General features: G+C 39.5%; 1 protein-coding gene across 1 annotated transcript in view; it reads right to left on the reverse strand.

Annotated features, from left to right (window-relative positions):
* The window catches only part of LIN7A (lin-7 homolog A, crumbs cell polarity complex component), a 126,699-nt gene that overhangs the window by 16,610 nt on the left and 87,697 nt on the right, over positions 1 to 22,392 (reverse strand). The gene's annotated exons all lie outside the window — the stretch shown is intronic.

Genomic DNA, 22,392 nt, shown 5'->3' on the forward strand with positions numbered 1-22,392 from the left:
AAGAGCTGCATCTCCTGTAATGTGAATATATAAAAGAAGATATTTTCATTCAGGAAGCCGGGGAAAAATAGCTTAGTAAAATCCAGATGCATACTTGTTACATCAGCAATCCCATGCAGTTGTAAGTTCGAGGAAGCTTTAAAGCTAGTTAATTTAATGGAGGTTTAGCAAATCGGTGGCTGGCAAATGAACCAACCTAACAATATGGCCATTCTGATCTTTCAATGGTTCTTCTATTTCCACACTTTGTGAGATATCAGAATGGTTGCTTTTTCATGGTATGCTCTATTTCCTAGTTGATTAAGAATTCTCTCTCATAAAAGAGACTTTGGATCACACCGCAGACACTAATTTGCTCATGACTTGTGTTTTCTCCTCGCTGCAATTGAGAAACTAGTTGTTAAATTTTGACCCTGGCTAGCCCTCAGATGGAAGAGATGCCTGCCCTGGGAAGGAAGCTTGTTATCTGTGCATAATTAGCTGTCAAATGGCCCATGCCCAGGTCTTTATGCAGGTCTTTCTCTGTGGGGATTACATGAATATAATCTTCACGGAGTTTGCTGATAGGTAAGTTGCTTAAACACTTTTTCTGATAACCAAGAGTTGGCTATGCTTCTCAGTTATTCTAGGCATATCTTGAGCGAGGTTTATGCATGGGTTCCTAAATGACATCAGTCATTCCTTTGGATTAAGGGCCAAATGATGTTATCAGGGAGTAAATGATATGAAGAGCATTGGATTACAATATCTAGGTAGCTCAGAAACTCAGAACATTGTAGCTATAAAGACCCTTAGAAACAATCTTAGTTATCTCCTTGCATTTTAGTGTTTGTCTAGCTAATATCCATCACCGTTCACGTTACAAAATGTTCTTCTTGGGATGAGAACTTTTAAAATTGACTTTGTTAACAACTTTCAAATATGCAATACAGAATTATTAACTACAGTCACCATGCTGTGCATTATATCCCCATGACTTATTCATTTTATAACTGGAAATTTGCACCTTTTGTACAAAACTTGTTTGTGCCATGTGAAAAGGTAGGAACTAGTGACAAGGGTAAGATCTATAAGAGTTGGCTGGTGAAGGAGCAGCATGAGTCTATGTGAAGGGCTTAATATTAGTAGATTATGATTCTCAAGTTTGAAATGACCCAATATAGCCGAAGACAGACCAACTCCTTTTACAAGGAGTAAACTCCTTCACAAAGTTAACAGTGATCGATCATTTTGTTCTTATCACAGCTTTCCTTTTAGTCCGTTAAAGCATTTTATTAAGCGTGTGTGCATCTAGGGGCGTGTGGGTGGCTCAGTCGGTTAAGCTTCTGACTTCAACGCAGGTCATGATCTCAGGGTTTGTGGGTTCAATCCCCACATCAGGCTCTGTGGTGGACAGCTCAGAGCCTGGAGTCTGCTTCGGATTCTGTGTCTCCCTGTCTCTCTGACCCTCTGCTGTTCACACTATGTCTCCGTCTCTCTCTCTCTCTCTCAAAAATAAACATCATAAAAAGAATGCATACATTTATACATATAAATGTGTTCCTGTGTGTGTGTGTGCATATAGTCTAACATTTATGGAGCACTTACTAAGTGCAGAGCACTGTTGGCTACTTTCTGTGCATCATATCTAATCCTCACAACTCTATAAGAAAGGTACTGGAGAGTTTAAGAAATTTATCCTAGGTCCCCAGGTAGTAAGCAGAACTGAGATCTGTTTCCAGAGATTAGGCTCTTACCTACAAAATCCATAGCCTTAAACAAGATACTAGAGAGTAAATACCATATGGGTGGCTCTTCCTTATTTGCGGTTTTTTAGACCAGTAGTTTTTAAACCTGTATATACATAGGAATCAATCGAGGCATTTTTAAAATATTAGAGGCCTAGACTGGGTCTCAAACTTGCTATATCCACAGCGGTATGACCTAGGAATATGTGACTTTATAAAACTCTGATATAGCCAGTCAGCCAGTCCCTGACACGTAGATTAGTGTTTGGACACAGTGCTCTAGACTATAACTAACCCAAATAATAAAAAGTAAGAGTTTCTTTACTAAGTTATTCCAGGAAAGAGACCTGGGTAGGTTAGAAACTCATAATTTTGCCTTGTAGTAGCTCTAGAATCATCATTTTTGGTCACTGAGAAAACGTATACATATTGATTGGGTGTTTAATTAAGAATGGAATATCTCTGCACAAGCTACAGGACATATTCAGAAAAAAACTTTTTGACTTTTGATCCACTGTTTTCCTCAAATATGTTAATTTCTTGTTCTAAACGTATTCTCTTTTGCTGAAGGAAAGTGGCAAGTGTATAAAAAGTATCACATTTATCCCCTGGAAAAAATATGCTAATATTCTCCCATAGTACTTTGTTCCTGCCTAAATGATAATATCTATTTCAGTGCACTGTAATTTATCAGTTTACAATCATTCTGCTGTCACCAGACTGTCCAAGGGTAGGATCAGTCTTATTTATCTCTGTGCCCAGCATCTATTGTGTGCTCAATTAATAGTCAATGAATAAACCATCTTTCTCTTTTCCTCCTCTCCCTCCCGCCCTCTCTCTCATATATATATATATATATATATATATATATATATATAGTAAGCTGCTTTGTATCTCCAAGCTTTAATTTCTTCATCTGTAAAACTGGTATCATAGAGTATCTATGTATAAAGTTTCATTATGGGCATTAAACTTAATAAACACAAAGCACCTGGAAAAGTGTGTGACATTTAAAAAGGACCCAACAAATGCTAGCTCTTTGTGATAATCTTACTGTAGGACTTCAGGGGCTTAAGGACAACAGCAACAACAAAATCTAATTCTGGAATAAGCAGAGGTTTCCTTTATATTATCCTGGGGCAAAGTTTACTAAATAAATTAACAGTTTGTTGGAAGAATGTTTCAAGCTACTTAAGTAAATCAACTGCTTCTAATCACTGTTAAGTAATTTAGAAGCATCATTTCCATACATACAATTGATATGTTAATTACAAACAATCATTATTTATTCATAAAAAAATTATTCTTCTCAGTCCTTCCACTAAGTCATTATTTTGTTAAGGACAGGGAAAGTGTGCAGAAGATTTGCCTGATGCATGATGTGAGCAAACTTGAGAGGGGAAAGCCATCAGATAACCAAACACTACAAAAAGGAGCAGAGAGGTTGACAGGAAAAAAGGTGTATGTAGTTACACACATTTTCATCCTGTTAGTTACAAATATAAAAATTTCTGAACCGTGAGCGTGGAGAGTATAGAGCATTACCAGCAGGCCCCAGGGGCAGAAAACCTAGAGGGAGCGAAAGCTTTAGAGAAAATCAGCACCAGCAATCACAAATCTAGCATTTGGGTGATCTCAGCTCACCTTTCAGATCTGGAGATTAAAATTGGAAACAAATGCAGCTGCTACATTTCAGTTGTAATGCTTTATAGTAATTGCTCAACCCTTGATATTCTGGCACCAAGAGGAGTAAAACCAATTCCTGATGGTTTTGGGGATGAAGAATAAACACACACACACAACTGCACATAAACATGCAATAAATATACACATGCATTCAATAAACATATGTACACACACGTGCACATACAATAGACATACACATCCATACATATGTCCACATAAATACACACACACACACGCACACACAGCCATTTTCAGGAATACAAACGTGAGCACTAGAGATTTGGAAACAGAAGAAAGCTGCATGGGAAAATTATTCCTAGAAAATGAGATCTTCCAATGAAATCTGTTAATTTTTGAGTGGTAGGTTTCACCAAGATGTCGAGGTTACGGCGAACACTTTCCAGGCATGATTCACCTGATTTGTCCTTCTACAAGGCATACTATGTCTGCTCACACTCTCCCAAGCCGTGACACTCTGTGACACTAAACCCCTGAGGAGCAGAGACTTGCTAATGTTCAGAAACAGGTGTGTAGAAATTGCCAGTTCTCGGTATTTGCTTCCGGGTGTAGTTTGGCAAACGGAAGGAGGTGTGGAGGTGTAATGACCACCAGCCCACATACCACCCAAAAACTGTCTCCTCCTCCATACTCAGCACTATTACAGAAACATGCAAATATATCTCAGTCACTAAAATTTAGTGCGACTGCATCAAATCATCAAACTGACCTTTAGCCCAGCCCATGTGACAGCGGGAACAGCCCAGAGATTGAAGTCAAGAAGATTGGGGTGTGTGAAGAGCAGACAAAGCACTAAGAGTCTGATCTTTAGGAAATGCCCTTCCTCTTTGTGCCTCAGTTCCCAGACAGAGACAGTCTTGGGTTTTAGCACTGATGTCCCAGGAGGTACCTCAGTCCCAAGCAATAAGGGACAGTTGGTCAACCATTAACAAGCATGAAGATGTTGCTGAGTGTAAATAGTAGTGCCCGGTACATGCTATTTCTTTAGTATACATTTGGTTATGTTTGTTCGTCTTTTTTTTTTTTTTTTTTTTAAATCAGCAGCCCTGTGGAATTTGAATTTTCAGTGGACATGAGGGGAAGAGATTTTACCAAACAAGGACAGGTCCCCTGACCACCAAAGGGCAGCATGAGGAAGAGGAAGGGAGAAAGAGATCTGACTTAGAAGAAACGTTTGAAAGAGTAGGTTTTCTGGCACTCAGGTCATTATTGCTCACTTTGCAATTCTGCCAAGGCCGTAGATGCAGACCTGGTACCATGGAGCATGATCTCCTTCTGCCGCTGCAGAAACCCAAGAATGGTGGAGCCTGGCTTAAAACGGCAAACTAGTTTTGAAGGGGTACCCAGATTCAGTTGAGGTTTTAAATGTCAATGAAGTCGTGCTGCATATCCGGACACTGGCTGAGATCCCTAAAGACAAACCCCGAAGTCCCCCCTCCGAATTTTAGGATGGGTGGGCTGTTATTATGTCAGGGACAAGGCTAATGCTGGAAGGGTCTATGAAAGATTTTACAACTTAGAACAAAGGTTTAGTCTACAGGAGGTTTGGGGGAATCTTATTTAACTGAGTGTGGCACACAGCATCCTATCTCCTCTCCCTACAATAACACTGGGATTCTGTCAACCAGAACCGGGTTTTCGTTTTTTGTTTTCCCCTTCAGTTATCTTACTCTAGTGATCTCGCGGAGATCACAGTCTTCTAAGGGGTGTCAGAAATAATAATGTGTTCCTGAAATTATTCTATCAAATCCTTCAAAGGATACACTTTATTATTTAACCCGTTTTGGAATCCTAGACACCCAGGCAATTCATAGAAAGCATAAGGGAGAAACAAAACAAATCTAGGCAGGGGCTGTCTGAGTCCACAGCTGTCAAATGTGTTTCTTGTGACGTGTGAAACAGCAGGGACATTTATGTCGCCGTGTACCATGAATGACAAACATTAACAAGAGCTAAACAGTTGATTTAATTGCAGAGACTCAACATTACGGATGCCTTCTTGCAGGGGAAGCGAACATTTAAAGGATATTTCAGGTTTACTGTCCAATACCTCTCTGGCTCTGCATTACACACGTCTTCACCAATTAAAAGCACACCCACAGAACATGTTCAGATCCGTCACCAGTGACTTACACTAAGATTTTTCATGTAGGTTCACAAAATAAAACTTATTGCCAATGCTCTAACTGGCTCTAACCTCCAAAGATTCTTTTCACCCCTCCTCTCTGGCTCTTGCCGTCACTAGCCATGCAGCCACCCAAACTGGACACTTTGGGGACATCTTTAATGCTCCCTTCAACTCACATCCAATTAACCACCACACTCTACTGACTGATATTCATCCCCCATGTAACATCTCACCTCATCCTCTCCTCCCTCTTATTTCTGATCATTTCTTGCCTAGATTTTAAAATATCCTCTCCCTTCTCTCTTATCAGAACTCTTCTCCAGATTCTTGTCTGAGTCACTTGGTCTTTCCATGCTGTTGCTTAAATCTAGTGAAGGGCAGAAAATGCACAGCTCTGGTAGACACGGTCCTAGAGGCCAAGGACTGCGCCGCATCAATTGTTCTTCCCCAGTCTCCAGCACGGTGCACAGTACTTACCCAACAGCTCAGAGCCTGGAGCCTGCTTCCGATTCTGTGCCTCCCTCTTTCTCTGCCCCTCCCCCACTCTTATCTCCCTAATCTTTGCCCCCTATCAGTATTCACCCCACAGAAATAGTCACCGGGATACATGAAGATTTTCACTGAAGCAGTGTTCACAATAACAAAACAAAACAAAAAGCCAACTGGGTAGCAAGGTAAATGTCCATCACGGGGGGAACGGTTAGATTAACTGTGGTACTCACACACCATAGAATACTATAGAGCAGATTAAAAAATGTAAGTATAAACTGACATGGCAAGATACCCAAGACATACTTCTGAGAAAGCAAGTCACAGAATAATAAGCATGTGGAAATATCCATACATTTTTAAAACTTATAATAATACCTAACATTCACGATTTACTATTTACTGGTAGGTATTGTTCTAGGTGCTTTAAATTTATCAAAATAGTTACTCTTCCTAAGAACGTGGTGAGGTATGTAATGTTATCATCCTAATTTTGTATGAGGAAACTGAGGCACAGTAAGTTTCCAAGGGCACACTATTAATGGGAAATGACCCTGTCTCCATGCTTACCTTATAATCACTGCTCTGTCTTGTCTCATATGTTTATGTCTAAAATAAACACGTAATTAAATGTGTGTGTGTGTGTGTGTGTGTGTGTGTGTACTTGAGTGCAAAGAAAATGTTTGCACAAATACACATCACCATAGCGTATCTTCATGGGGAAGGTTTGGAGAGAGAAAGGAACTAGAATGGAAGAAGAGGCGAATGACTAAAGGGGCTTTTACAAAAAATTGACAGCAGTCTTTCTCACTGAATTATTTGGAAATTTTATAAGGATGTACTCACATATTTTTTGTATAATTTGTTTTAATACAATAGTTCAGCATCATCATAAGGAAAATGAGAATAAACCGAAGAGGTGGGACAAAGGTCAATTGTGTTTAAAAAGTGCTTTGAAGCACAGCTTTGAAGTAATTTGAGCAAAAATAAATCATAACTGTAATTGCCTGGGTAATTTAGGTGAAATGAAGGGATTTTAGCTGCATTACCACAGAAATTATGGATGTAGAAGTGTGGTCTGTGTGAGCCTCAAAACCCCAATTATGAGAGAATGTGACTGAGATTCCCTTTGACCAGTCATGGCTGAATGTTTTTTTCTGCTGGTACATTAATTTGCAGAAACCTGAGTTTTCCTTTCTTCCTCGTCCTCTCGGTTTATTGGTCTGTGCTGGCATTTCGGTGACATGGCCTGGTAGATCACTCATGTTGAAGTGGGGATGCTCTACATCCAGGTTTTCAGGGAATGATGTTTGAGAAATGGAGAAAGAATTATGGAATACTGCAGGTTTAAATTTTGGCTTTTCACCTAATGGCTCCTGAGATGAAAAACGGCAGTGATGTCCAGCTTGATAGATGTGAGCTCCCAGAGGGAGGTACACGTCAGTCCACCTAGGAATTTTTTTGCAAATGAAATGAGTTGGCTTTATATTCTTGCTTTCATATGGTTATTATTGATCCTCTGCCCCTTGTCCCCCAAATAACAATGTGTTGTAACAAACACATTCTCTATATAATAGATTCATAATGAGATGCATGTTTTTCCTCTTACTAAACATTAAGTTCTATGCATGCCTGCCTGGTTGCCTTGCCTCTAATTGTGGTTCTCGCTAAACCACTTTGCACACTGCAATCAGAGTAATCACTCTAAAATGCACATTTAATCATGTCACTGTCTTGCCTGAAGTCCTTCTGGGTTGCCATATTGCTCAGACACAGCCCAGTGGCTTCAGGCCAGTGTGCCTCATCACAATATGGCCCCTGATTGTATTTTCAGGCTCCAGACAGAAGAACTGGCCATTTTGTCCCATGTCTGGACTCTGGTATCGTTCTCCCTGAGGTGGCTCTGATATTCCTCGCTGCCTCCGTTCACCTACAGCATCTTCTCACCTGTGAGTCTCCTCCACAGGAGGAACCATCTCTAGCCTTTCCATGCCCCGGTTGGGTGCCCATCCATAATCTCCCACAGAACCCCATACTTAAGCCTATTTCTTTCCCATACCTATAAAGATAAAATCAGAGGTATTCATTTATTTATGTAAAAAATTTTTTTTAATGTTTTGTTTTGTTTTGAGAGACAGCACGAGCGGGGCAGGAGCAGAGAGAGAGAGGGAGATGTGGACTCCGAAGCAGGCTCCAGGCTCTGAGCTGTCAACACGGAGCCTGATGAGTGATGCCCCGCTCATACTCACGGACCACGAGATCATGACCTGAGCAGAAGTCGGACTGAGCCTCCCAGGCACCCCTAGAGGTATTTATTTTTTATGTCACCAATGACTCAGACAACACCAGACCCAGTGATATTTTGCTGAATGAACGAATACCTACATTTTACAAACTGACGTTCATCAACCAATTTGTAACTTAGCTGTGCTGTCAGTTCTCTGAGAAAACAATGATTTCTTAGTTAAATTAATATAACTAGCCATGATTATCAACATTTATTCAGTTTTTATTATGTGTCAGGAACCGTGTTATGGCATTTTAACACCAAAACTTAAAAAAACGAGGTAGCCACTGTTAACCATCTCTTCGCCATGAGGAAACTAAAGTTCAGAGAAATAACCAAATTACTTCTCAAATTCCAGGCATTCCATTGAATTCGTTTGTGAGAATTAAATCACCCAGCACATTCAGAGCGCTTGGCAAATGCCTAGCCGGTACGCTGTCAAAGGAAGCCTTTTCTGTTACTTTTGTTCCTAATTTTGTGACTACCGCCTGCTTTACTTCTAAACCAAGTATGCAGGGAATTTTAAATTGCCATTTTAATGTAGTGGCATATATATTGAATAGAAGATATATATATATATATATATATTTTTTTTTTTTTTTAGTTACATTTTTAAAAATTAGTACAAACTTGAAAAATTAAAAAAAAAAAAAGGGAGTTACTACCACTGACCTCATCTGTGGCTCCCCTGGTGCTTCTCCAACATTCCAACATGCCAGGTGTTCTTCCACTAGCTCTTTCCTCTGAATGGAATGTTCTTCCCTACATACTCATGTGGCTGACCCCCTCATCCCCTTTCATCCTCTCCAGTATCACCTTCTCTGACCACCCAGCACTGCACCCTCCCCGTCCTGTACCCTGGCACTCCCTATCCTCCTTACATTTCTTGTTTTTCCCTTCACACTTGCCACTGTCTAACACTGTATATGTTTATTTATTTATTTCATTTATTATCTGGAATATAAACTCCACGAAGGAAAGAATTTCTTTCTTTTCTCTTTTTTTTTCACTAGAGAATCCTGACTGTACCAAATAGTGCTTAGCACACTTGAGATGCTTAAAAAGTACTTTTTGAATGAATGAATGAACATCAAGACTACAACCGGGCAATGTTGTGTAAACTTGTTTGGCCACATATGCGCTCTAGATACAGAGAACTTAACTATCTTTTGTCAACTGATTGCTCTATTTTTATCTCTCAAACTAAAATTTTGGTGGAATAACTGAGCAGGTAGGCTATTAGAGAAAGCAGATGACTGTGGTTAGATCAGGAGAGAGCCACACGACAGAGATAGTTAAAGTTTAAAGTTTGACTCAGGTTCCCCATTTCTATAAATAATTGAAAATGCACCAGTGGGAATTTCAATGAGTATAATTAAGTTTATTCCCAGAATAATCAAATATGCCTAATAAGTTGCACATAATTAACTTCTTGAGGATTTTCTTAAACAATACATTTATTAGAGGTCAAGCTGGTTAAAAATGATTGGGTTTCGGGGCGCCTGGGTGGCGCAGTCGGTTGGGCGTCCGACTTCAGCCAGGTCACGATCTCGCGGTCCGTGAGTTTGAGCCCCGCGTCAGGCTCTGGGCTGATGGCTCAGAGCCTGGAGCCTGTTTCAGATTCTGTGTCTCTCTCTCTGCCCCTCCCCCGTTCATGCTCTGTCTCTCTCTGTCCCAAAAATAAATAAACGTTGAACAAAAAAATGATTGGGTTTCTTTGTGGAACACTCCAAATATGGGCAAAATATATTCAATGCACCCGGAGGAAATCACATTTTTAACATCTACAAATATTGACACCATAAAATGATGTGTGATCTGCGAGTTAGCATCATACAGCTGTTTATCATCCCTCCTGCCAATTCCATTTAATAAAATAAGGCCCATGTGAAATGGTGTGTGCAGTGGGTTCCTGTGGTAGTTAGCTCTGTCTCAATTGCTATAGCATGGACAGTGATATTTAAAGTTGCTTCTAGGGGCGCCTGGGTGGCTTGGTCGGTTAAGCGTCCGACTTTGGCTCAGGTCATGATCTCACAGTCCGTGAGTTCGAGCCCCGCGTCGGGCTCTGTGCTGACAGCTCAGAGGCTGGAGCCTGTTTCAGATTCTGTGTCTCCCTCTCTCTCTGACCCTCCCCTGTTCATGCTCTGTCTCTCTCTGTCTCAAAAATAAATAAACGTTAAAAAAATTTTTTTAAAGTTGCTTCTTACATTGCTTAAGAATGAGTAACGATGCAATCATCATTTAAATTTTCTAAAAGCAAGGACACAAAAATAAAGAGAATTTCAGGATTAGCAGCTGTCTGTCCTGTTTTTGCCTGGTGGCAAGCCTCATTCCAGACCCATGTAAAACTCAGACAGCTCTCAGTCTCAGGCTCCCTGCAGACTTCAGTTCCTGACTTTATGGAATGGTCAAATAGATACTGCACCATCCAGATTGAGGCAGAAGAGAAAAGTTGCACAGCCTTAGCATATTTCTGTTTATGACACACTGGCACAATATTTCTACAAATCACTCAAAACTATATCGAAGGCCAATTATGAGTAATGTAGCCATTTCTATTTATGAAAAACTTAACTTGATGTCTCCAGGAGACTTAGATAAAAGCGAGCCCCTTTAGGGTATGATCTATGTTTTGCTTAAACTGACCTTTTCCCGGTACCAGGCATGGGCACATGGTAAATAATTCTTTTTTTGACAGTCTGATTGAATCCGTTAAAGTCATTTTCTTAAAATATGGCTCGCTTGTAGACACAGATTCAGTCATAGAAGAGCTGTCAATCTCTTTGCCTTTATCACCCATGGTAACTAAGGTCAATGGCAGGGCTCCTGCTCATGGATCCTGTAATTCTGAGACATGCCTTGGATGAAGTCTCCTTTCCAGAATGGTTGTCATTTGTGAAATTCCCTACATGTGATGATTTGGTAGAAGTCCACTCTATGTTTCTACATTTCAGAGTAGTCAGCAGTGATAAAATTACCCACTAATGATTCTGTATCTATGAGAGAAGAAGAGAGAATAAACCAAGGAGAGAAGGAAGGCCTATGGTTCAATATGACACACTTTGCAACTTCATTAAAAGTGGTCATGGCTGAACTTAGAAAGGTGTAGTCCTGGCATCATGACTGCCGAGACTCTCTCACCCCATTTCCTGTATCTGAGGCTCAACAACTAACACCTAAGTTTGGGCATCTCACACGAACGTCTCAGTAATCACACATAGTTTATGATGTGTTATGTGCCTGCCATCTGTACCAGTGTCTTCTTTCTTTGAAAATAAAATCAAGAACAAGTCAAGATCAAAACCCATTGTGGAAAACTGCACAAACTCGAAGACTTGACTTGGTTTGCATTTCATTAGGTATACCTCTGGGACTGTGGTATATTAACAACATCTTAACTGTGCTTTAGGCTGGTGCCAGCAGTCTATAGACCAACGTTTAATAACCTAAAAGAATGTTGTTTCTCAAGCAAGTTAGGCTTAAACTGAATCACAAAGCATAGCTTTTAGGTCATAGAAATTGGCTTCTCTGCTAATGGTTAGAACAATAACTGGTGATTGGGTTTGGTGAATTCCTTAAAGCAAAAATGATACTAGAACTTGATCTAGTACAGAATTTTAAGACAGATGCTGTATTCCTTTGAGATAAACCACATATTTCTCAGCCAACAGAAGAAGGATGATTACTCTACTTCCATTTTCTGCATTTGCAAATTAAGACTTTGTAGCAACAGGAAATACAGAGAGACCCATCTAAGAGCTTGGTGAAAAGGCTGCTGGATAATAATATACACCAATCATGGTGTGTGTTTTGTGGGAAGATGAAGTTTGTTTTTTTGGGGTTTTTTTTGGCCAATACTATCTATATTTATTAATTCTCTCTTTTACCCTCATTACTATTAGGCAAGGTAGATAGGACAGGTGCCACTATATCAGCTTTGCAGATGTAAGAACACCAAAAAATCCAATGACTCAACAATAACAACCAATGAATAGGATCCAACTGCCTCTGGACTTAGATGGTCAATGGGGAGGGTTGGGGGGGGGGCATTTACTGCCTCTTGAAGATAATCGGAGACCAGAGGAAATGGCTTGGTCTGAGCTGAGAGTTTAAATGCATAGGTAGGCAAAATTGTAAGATAAAGAGACTATTACCTGTCTTAAAGGAAAGGAATTTACCCTGATAGCTAATATAAATACTATTAATAAGAATTAACAGTTAGTGGCAGATACTTCCACACACTTTCTCTTAGTTAATCTTCGTATCAGCCGCTCTGTGAAAGAGGTATGGTTATTTCTGCATTACACATGATGAAACAGTTTCAAAGAGTAACTGATCATATTATGGTTAGAATATCCTTACACTCCTCAAAAGCTATAAGAACTTGAAATTTCTTGTCTCATTTGAAATGTTGAAAATATCAATTGGCAATAAAGTAAAAGTTTTGTAATTTCCATTGAAAGTAACAATAGAAAGACAGAGAATGGCTTCTGAAGTTGTTCTCAGGTGCCAGATCTTAGGTCAAGTGGTTTAAGGGTACAGAAAGAGAACGTCAGTATAGAAAAAACAATACTACTAAAATAGCGAAAAAGGATAATACATTTCATTTCATAATGAATAGCCATAGAAGGTATCAGAAATCCTTAGCCTAACTCTCTCTGTCTCTCAAAAATAAACAAACATTAAAAATTTTTAAAAACTTATAAAAAATAGGGGGCACCAGGGTGGCTTAGTCTGTTAAGCAAGTGTCCAACTTCGGCTCAGGTCATGATCTTGCGGTCCAAGGGTTTGAGCCCCATGTTGGGCTCTGTGCTGACAGCTCAGAGCCTGGAGCCTGCTTCAGATTCTGTGTCTCCATGTCTCTCTGCCTCTCTCCACGTCGTGCTCTGTCACTCTCTGTCTCTCAAAAATAAACATTAAATTTTTCTCCACCTCATGCTCTGTCTCTGTCTCTCAAAAATAAACGTTAAAATTTTTTTTAATTATAAAAAAGAAATCCTTAGCCTATCACCAGATTTCAGAATCGATGAACATCAACATTCCTATTGTACTTACAATGAAAGGAAATAAAACCTTTTTGGTAGCACCTAGAAGAATCTGCCCTATCTGGTTTCCAACCCACTCTTCAGGTCATCTTATCTGACTCTCCATGACCCAGTCGCTCTGTTCTTCTTTCAGCCACTGTAAGTCATTGACTTCCCTACTTGGGTATCTTCACCCAAGCTCCTTCCTCTGAGGATGATGGACTCTTCCTTGCCCTTCGCCTCAGCCTATATATCACCCTTCAGAGGGACTATTCCTACCACTATAAAGTAGCTCCTTGTATTCTTTTACATGGCGACTTGTTTTCTTCTGCTCCTTTTCCCTTTCTAACACTTGTCATACTTGTCATGGTGTTTAATTATGAGGCAGTTTTATATCCTGAAATATAAATTTGTGTTCTTTATGTGTTCCCCCACCCAACGTCCTTCAGTCTCACCTAAGTGGCAAAAAAAAAAGGACTCAAAAATAGCTGAAAACCCTAGGCTGTAAGAAAGAAAGAGATGGCAGCTTTTTTTTTTTTTTTCATCATCCAAAGACAAGATAGAATTGGGGCTGGAGGAAAGACAAAGAGAAGGCTGAAGGGCTTCACTGCTTGTATAGACAAAAAGTAGGAGAAAAGTACCCAAAGTGGGAAGGGAAGAAGGAAGTTGCATTGTCAGAACAGAAGTAGGGTGGAAAAGATTCAGCACATGCTGACTTGAGCGTCGAAAACCAATTTGTCCATGGCCTGCGGACAACTGGTCCTATGACATAGTACTGGACATGTGTCAGCTCACTGGATTTGGGATATTAACACACTGCATAATGTGCAGAAGGCTGAATAATGGCCCTCAAAGGTCTTCTTCCCTGGAACCTGTAAATGTTGCCTTACATGGAAAAAGGGTCTCCGCAGATGTGTTTAACAATCTTGTGACAAGGAGATCATCCCGTATGATCTTGGTGGGCCCTAAATGCAAGCACAAATGTCCTTGTAAGAGCGGAGTGGAGGAAGATCTGACACAGAAGAGAAAAAGGTAACGTTACCATGGAGGCAGAGGTCTGAGGGCGGTGGCCACTGGTCAAGGAATGCAGGCAGCTACTAGAGCTAGAAGAAACAAGAAAGGAAGGCATTCTCCTCTAGAGCCTCAGGAGGGAGCACAGTCCTGTTCACACCTTGGTTTGGGGTCATTCAGCTGATTTCAGACTCCTGGCCTCTAGAACTACATGAGAACACGTTTCTATTGTTTAAGCCATCAAGTTTGTGGTAATTTGTTGGAGCAAACTAATTCATACCTGGAGTGAAAACTCCGACCAATGTAGAATTGCACTGAAGCTTTGGGGGGATTTCCTTTAGGTTGGGATAAGTGATAGACAGATCACTAGTTACACATACATTTATTATTTATTATTATTATCATCACCATCATTTTCTTACTCTCTACCAGGCAGAAAGTTCCATGAGAGTTGCAACCTTTTTTTATTTTGTTCACCATCTATACCCAGGGCTTAGCTCAGCAGCTGTCACATAATAATTGCTCTACAAATAATCATCGGATGAATGAAAAAAAATGCTAAAATATCAGCAGAAAATGAGGAAAACACAAACAACACATGGTAAAAATAATTCTGAGAAAGACTGCACCAGCAACTACATTTATCAGTCACACACCCATTATCTGCAATCTAAATAGAGATTTAGGTCAGTCTGACCCCATGCGTAGGAATGCTTTCTAGCATCTACAGATTTGTACTTCATTACTCACTGACTGTGAGCGTGTCCTGGCACAGATACACTTTTAAGTCAGCTTATCAGCACAATCTCAGTGCATGCTCAAAGCTCAAGCTGATCTGTTAATGTCTGAGAACCACTATACCCTGCGCTCATTTCTGCAGGCTGAAATCACAGGGCGGGGATGCGGCGGTTCTATCTGTGAGCTACTGTTACCGCTTCTATTGGCACAGCACAGTTCTTTCCTATTCCACTTTTCAAGTGAAAAGATCTCTGATCCTGAGCCAACTCAGAATGAGGGGGACCACACCACCGCCTGCTCAGGGTTGCAGCATATACTGGATTGTGGTGCCTTGCGTGTGTCATTCCAAAGGTGACTGGGATAAAACAACATGATCACATTTCTCTTGGCTTCTTGACAATGGTGAGTGGAGTGTCACATGATGCCATCGGAGAACAAAAATTTTCAGTACTTAACTGGAATTCCAGCTTGCATTCCTATTTCATTACAACCCAAACAACCTCCTACTTAGCTGCCAAGAAAGGTAAAGAATCTGGAAATGACTCCTAGACAGAGAGAGGATGGGAGGAGAATAGCTTTTCCTCGAGGCCTCGTAGCCTAGAACAGACTTGGGGATCCTGGTGCCAGGCCTCTAGGGAAAGCAAAGACTGAAGCTCGAACTCTCTGCCTGCCCCCTTAGGTCTGTGCCTGCTCTCCTCTAACAGCCAAGAAGACCTCGGCATCGAGTGTGGATCAATTCGGGCTGTAGTTGGCTGTTTAGGCCACACTCTAGACTCTGAAATTTCTATGTCTGGCATGGAGTGGAGGGAAGGGTTAGGCAAATGTAGAACAAGTCAAACACATTCAAACTAAACTCTTCAGGCCTCTTCAGTTTTCTGAGCCATTTGAATTCAAGTAAACTCCTCCTTTTTCAAAACATTACTATTTTTAGGAACGGTTCTTAACTTTTGAAACGGTAAAGCCCCTTGTGAGAATCTGAGAAAAAGAATAGATCCTCTCCCCATCAAGAATGCACTTACATAAACCCATAAAGGTTAAGAAGCTTTGATGTTTTCTACAGATACATAAAAATACTAATTTATTAATGGCTAAGGTATATACTTACTTTTAAATTACAATGAATGAGGCCAGACTGCCTGAGTTAGAATTTCCAGTTCTATCATTACTTGATTTCTCTCTCTCTCAGTTTCCCTGTTTGTAAAATGAGAGTACTAACAATGGCACCTACCACAAAAGATCATTATGGGGAAATACTAAATGCATTACGTAAAGGGCTTACAATGGTGTCTGGAGTTCAATGATTCTGTATGGAGCCTCGACTACTTACAGGGACTGTTCTAAGGCTGAAGATAAGGCAATGAACAAAAATTACTGCTGTCAACGGGCACACATTTTGATGTGGAGCTTAAATTTTCATAGAAATCTTACTGCATCTCATAGTAATTTTAAAAATCATTTTATTTGTGTTTTCTCTTCATTCAGGTAACAGGTAAATAAGTTTTTCATGCAGATTTCCCTTCTGGGATGCTACAGCCCCACAGAGCTCAAATCTAAGGAATTCTCACTTCGCTTCGTCCACATCCCACACCTGACAGCCTTTCAGCATAAATAATTTAGACTGTGAGTACTCACCCTTAACTTGGCACAGGTAATTTATAAAATGGGAAAAAAGCCAAATTCCAGGAAAACAATTTATTCTGTTCCATCCCTAAACTTTTAGTCATTCATCTGTTATGCTTAAAAATCAATTAGCATTGTGCATACACTGTAGCAACAGCTTCATTTAGGATTAACTACAGAGCTAGGCGAATTCAACTGCCATTGTCCCACCAATGATGCTCTAAAAACATGCTTGGATTTCAGAGGCTAATGAAAGCCTCTTTTCACTGTGACATATTTTTAAAATTCTCATGCTTTTATTTTATCTTTCTGTCTGCCTTCTGCTTCCCACCTGCCCTCTCTCCCATCAGTACCAGTAGGGCATCATATTTCAGGTTGATTCTTTCGGACTTTCTCTGTTTAAAACAAGATTATTAGGAAAGGTTATAGATTTATAGGAAGTTGAAAAGGAACAGACAGGGAGGTCTGATGTACCCTTTACTCAGCTCCTTCCAATATTAACATCTTACAAAACTACTGTATAATATTAAAAATAGAAAACTGACATTGGCACAATCCACAGAACTTACTCATATTTCATTGGGGTTGACATTGTTTTAATTTTTATTTTATTTATTTTTAATGTTTATTTTTGAGAGAGAGAGACAGAGACAGATAGAGTGTGAGCAGGGGAGGGACAAAGAGAGAGGGGGACACAGAATCTGAAGCAGGCTCCAGGCTCTGAGCTGTCAGCACAGAGCCCGAGGTGGGGCTTGAACTCACGAACCGTGAGATCATGACCTGAGCCAAAGTCGGACGCTTAACGAACTGAGCCACCCAGGCGCCCCCAGGTGCTTTTTAAATAACTAATTATTACATTTGGTAAGTATCAGTGATGATCACAGTAAAGGCTGAAATTCAGTTTGTGTGTATTTCATGTGGGTTTCTGTGTATCCATTTCTGTATGTGTGTGTGTGTGTGCACGCGTGTGTGTGTGAGACAGAGAGAGAGAGAGGGAACAAATTCTGGCCCTACCCATTTCACGAGACTATTCTAAGGAACAAATGGGAGAATCTCTTTTGCAAAAGCTGTTCGTAAGTTTTAAGTGCTAAATAAACAAAAAGTATTATATTGTAGTAGATTTCTAATCTGTTTAGGAAAAATCTCTCCTTAGTAGTGTACACAGAGAGTAGGTGGAGCCCACTTACCTGTATGAGGAGGGGTGTGGGGGTGTGTATAGCAGTGTCAGGAAAATCCCATTGAAGGGCCTAGAATCACAGCTACAGAGTTAGAAGGGACCAACTGTTCCAGCTGTCTCTACAGGACACATGTTCTAAACTACTCCTTCGAGGTGGTCTTCTAGTATCTGATTAAAACTTCAAATCATGGGCACATACTGTTTTATGATTCAGTCTTTCCCTATTTACAGAGTTCTATGTGTTTAAAAGCTCTTTAATATAATAAACTGAAATCTGTCTTCCTTGTGGCTTTTACCAGGGGTCTTGGTTCTGCCATCAGGCACCTGACACAATGCAGGACAACTGAAGACAGCCAGAATTCCCCTGAATATCCTCTTCTCTCTTCTAAACAACTCAAGTCCTTCTTTAACCTGTTCATTGTATACAAGCCTTCTCATCTCCAGATGAATTGAACTGTCCTCTACAAGGATGGAACCCAGATTGGAGCACAATGGGGTGTGAGCTGAACAGCACATTCCAGAGCACGACCAATCTCCTTCGATGTCTGTACACTGTATTTGTATTATTAGCCCCTATGCTCACATTAACATGCTTTTGTGATATTTCCCCTCAACTAACTTCCCTAATATTCCTCTTGAAATAAACTGAAATCCCCAGGATTTTGTTTGTTTGTTTGTTTGTTTTTCCAGGTTTTTTTTTTTTTCAACGTTTATTTATTTTTGGGACAGAGAGAGACAGAGCATGAACGGGGGAGGGGCAGAGAGAGAGGGAGACACAGAATCGGAAACAGGCTCCAGGCTCTGAGCCATCAGCCCAGAGCCCGACGCGGGGCTCGAACTCATGGACCGCGAGATCGTGACCTGGCTGAAGTCGGACGCTTAACCGACTGCGCCACCCAGGCGCCCCTTTTTTTCCAGGTTTTGATGGTTAGCCATTCTTCCCTGATTTTGCACCTATGTAGCAAGTTTTCTGGGCACAGGAGCAGGATTTCATGTAGATTCTCATTAAATTCGGCCTATGCTACTGTTCTACTGAGATTTTTTAATATCTGGAATCTATCACTAAATTTATTTACTGTCTCTGCTGGCTCCACATTGGCTGCAGCCTTTATAAATGGTTCTTTAGTCCTTCTCAAAATTGCTGATGAAATACTTGGGCATAAAAGGGTGAAAAGAAGATCATTAGGAAGCTATAAATTCAAACTGTGACATTTTGACCTTCTGTTAATGTTAAATTTTAATTGAGCATTCTGCTGTTTTTACTGAGGGTTGACCTAAGAAGTAGCCCTATACAAAGGCCTCTGTATTTTCTATAAAATTGCATTAGGTGATTCAGTGTCTCATCTGTAAGAATCCCATGGGAAATTTCTCTGGAGCTCAGGAATACAAAAAAAAAAAAAAAAAAAAAAAAGCTTTCCTCCCAATGATAGCTGAGCTTGTATGAGTTTCCTTCTGTTTTGACTTCCAAGATACTAATAGAGACACGGAAAAACACTTGCTCAATTGCTGTAACTTTTCTTTACTTCTACTTATTGATTTTCCCCTCTTTCCATCATCCTACTTTATTACCTAACATGCCATGTTAACAGTTCTGTATGCACATATTGTATTTTTCACCAAATATTGTGATATATCCTTTCTAAAAGGAGGCAGGGAAGAAAAACAAACGTACATAATCAAGACATCCTTTCCAATGTCTTTTCAGATAAGATCCCCGGAATAATTTCTTCACTTCTTAAGTGGGACTTTAGGAAACTTTTCCCAGAGGTCGTGTACTGAAATCGTTCAGGTTTGCTTCAGCCCTTCAAATCACTTTCTTCTAAAACTTGTTCTCGCTTCATAATGACATGTTCTGAAAAGCTTTCATATTAATTTCCCCATGTGGTACTTTAAAGTGTAAGAAGAAATAATTTGATCATTTGCTAAATCTTTTCTCTTTTTTCACTCTTCCATTACAGAGTTGTTGCTTTTTTTTTTTTTTAAAGTACGTCTATCTGACTGAAATTTCTACTGAAAAGACTTCTGGATTGGGGTTTTAGAAGCAAGGCCAGGTTCTTGCCTGGGGCTAACCACTCTGCATGACTATGAGAAATGCATGAAATTTCTCATTTAGAGAATAAAAACTACCTCTTGATGAACATCTGAGCAATACTGGGTACTGTTAAAATGTATATAACTTACTTTCAAAGATTCTAAAATAGGTAGTTTATAATATATAGTTTGATTATATGGATGTACAATATTTTTTTAAACCCCAACTTCAGGAGCTTAAACCAGTCCAGGGTCGTCCGCAAAGCACTAAATCAGATAAGCAATACTCCAGAGCTTGGCTACCACAAAAGCATTTGTTATACCTATTTCAATGAACAAATGAAGCTTTGCTTATTAGCAAAAATAGGTCAGAAATGGATTCTCATTCGTAAAATCAGTGACTCATTAACTAGCATGGCAAATGGAATGTAAATGGTAAAATTAAAAGTGTTATATATATGCGGAATATTAAAGACTTTTGGAGACGTTGCCCACCTTTGCAGGAAAAGAATGCAAAAATCTTAAGAAGGCTCATAGCCCATACCATAAGATTAGTGGCCTAAGTTTGGTCACTAAACCTTCCTATTTCCAACTGCCAGTTTACTAGAATTTCTGGTTGTCTGAGGCTGAATATAAGGGTAACAAAATCCTGGCCCTGGAATGTTGTTTCATCTGCCTCAGTAAACCTTTTTTCCAAGGTAATGACTGGAACATCTGAATGGACAGAGAACTAGAATTTCATCAGCTTATGACAGAGGCTGCATGAATGCCTTTTTGCTACTATGTTTGCTAAAATATGCTTACATGTGTAGCAGAATTTGCCTCAAGATTTTCTTTCAATGAGACTAGCATTAACAATATCATAGGGCTACTGCTAACCCTCTTCAACCTTCTTCAGTAACCACATTTACTTATTAAAGGTGTGTGTGACTGGGGCACATGGGTGGCTCAGTTGGTTAAGTGTCCAACTCTTGACTTCATCTCAGATTATGATCTCACAGCTGTGAGATCAAGCCCCTCGTCAGGCTCCATGCTGGGCATGGAGGCTGCTTAAGATTCATTCTCTCTCTCTCTCTCTCTCTCTCTCTCTCGTTCTCCCTTTTCCTCTGCCCCTCCCTCACCCACATTAGCTCTCTCTCCCCTACCTCTCTTTAAAAAAAAAAAAAAGAAAAGAAAAGAAAGAAAGAAAAGAAAAAGTCTGTGGGACTAAATTATCACAGTACCGTTCTTAAAAGACATCCTGCCTCATTTTAATCTTCATCAGAGCTTTTAGTTACTACTCCCCTTATTCAGACTAGGAAATTCAAGTATAGGGGATACTAATTTATAATCACATGAACACTGACTGATAGAGACTGGTGAGTCTGATTCCACTCTCCAATACCCCCTGCAGATAAAGCCACATGTTCATTGCAAGGAATGGATGAGAGATTATGAAATGCCGATAGCCGTGCCTATACACGGGTTAATAAACACAGGCTCTTTAGCTCCTTTAAAGACAGTTAAAAGTCAACCACCTATTACATTGAATTCACTTATATCTATTGTTGCTTCACATAATCACAATTTCTCTGACTGTGTTTTTGGTTCTTTTTTGTACTTTTCATTTTTAAAAAATCTATACTTTTTTTGATGTACCCAATATATTTAGATCAATTGTAATAAATTCATACACCGAGGCACAGATTACTTTGTGAAATAATTGCATGACCTAGCTCCAGAACCGTCTACTGGAAAGTTGGACTCTGAAATTATCAGCTGGAACATGCTTTGAAAAAGTCATAATTACCTAAAGGTCAATAAGAAAGCTCATCTCAAAACATGGTTACATACAAAAAAGTGAATGAAATGGTAGTTTTAGAATTGGAATTCTGAAGTGATATAGAATATTCATGGATTAATGATTTTGATGTATATCAGGGGTCAGCAGAGTTAAATGAGTAGTTTTGGGTTCTACAAAACTGCTAGTCATGCTAAAAATAAAAAATAATAATAAAATAAAAGATATAAATACACAACAATTTACCCCATAGTTACCAATATCACATTCTAAAAGCTGTTTATTTTGGATATTGTGTTCTGAGCAGAAATCAACAAGGTCACAAATAACCCAGATCTAGTTTATTTATTAAAATCTTAAGTCCTTAGGGAAAAGATCTTAGGTTAATACAAACATAAACATTAATATGTTCTTATTTAAACTTCTGAAATTTATGCTTTTAGATTATTCTTAGTATGCGTAGAAGTTATGGGGAGAAAATTGTTCTTTTCAGATAAAGTTATTTCTTTAGCAGGTCTTTCTTACATGTGGAGGTAATGGCATCCAAAGAATATGAGGTTATGAACAAAAAAGTATGTTCCTACTTCTACTTTAAAATGTTACACATTTAATCTACCTTAACTTCATGTCAAAGTCAAAATATATATGATGAATAGATAACATAATCAAACATTTT

The sequence above is a fragment of the Leopardus geoffroyi genome, chromosome B4, assembly GCF_018350155.1.
Source record: "Leopardus geoffroyi isolate Oge1 chromosome B4, O.geoffroyi_Oge1_pat1.0, whole genome shotgun sequence".
NCBI classification, from domain to species: domain Eukaryota; kingdom Metazoa; phylum Chordata; class Mammalia; order Carnivora; family Felidae; genus Leopardus; species Leopardus geoffroyi.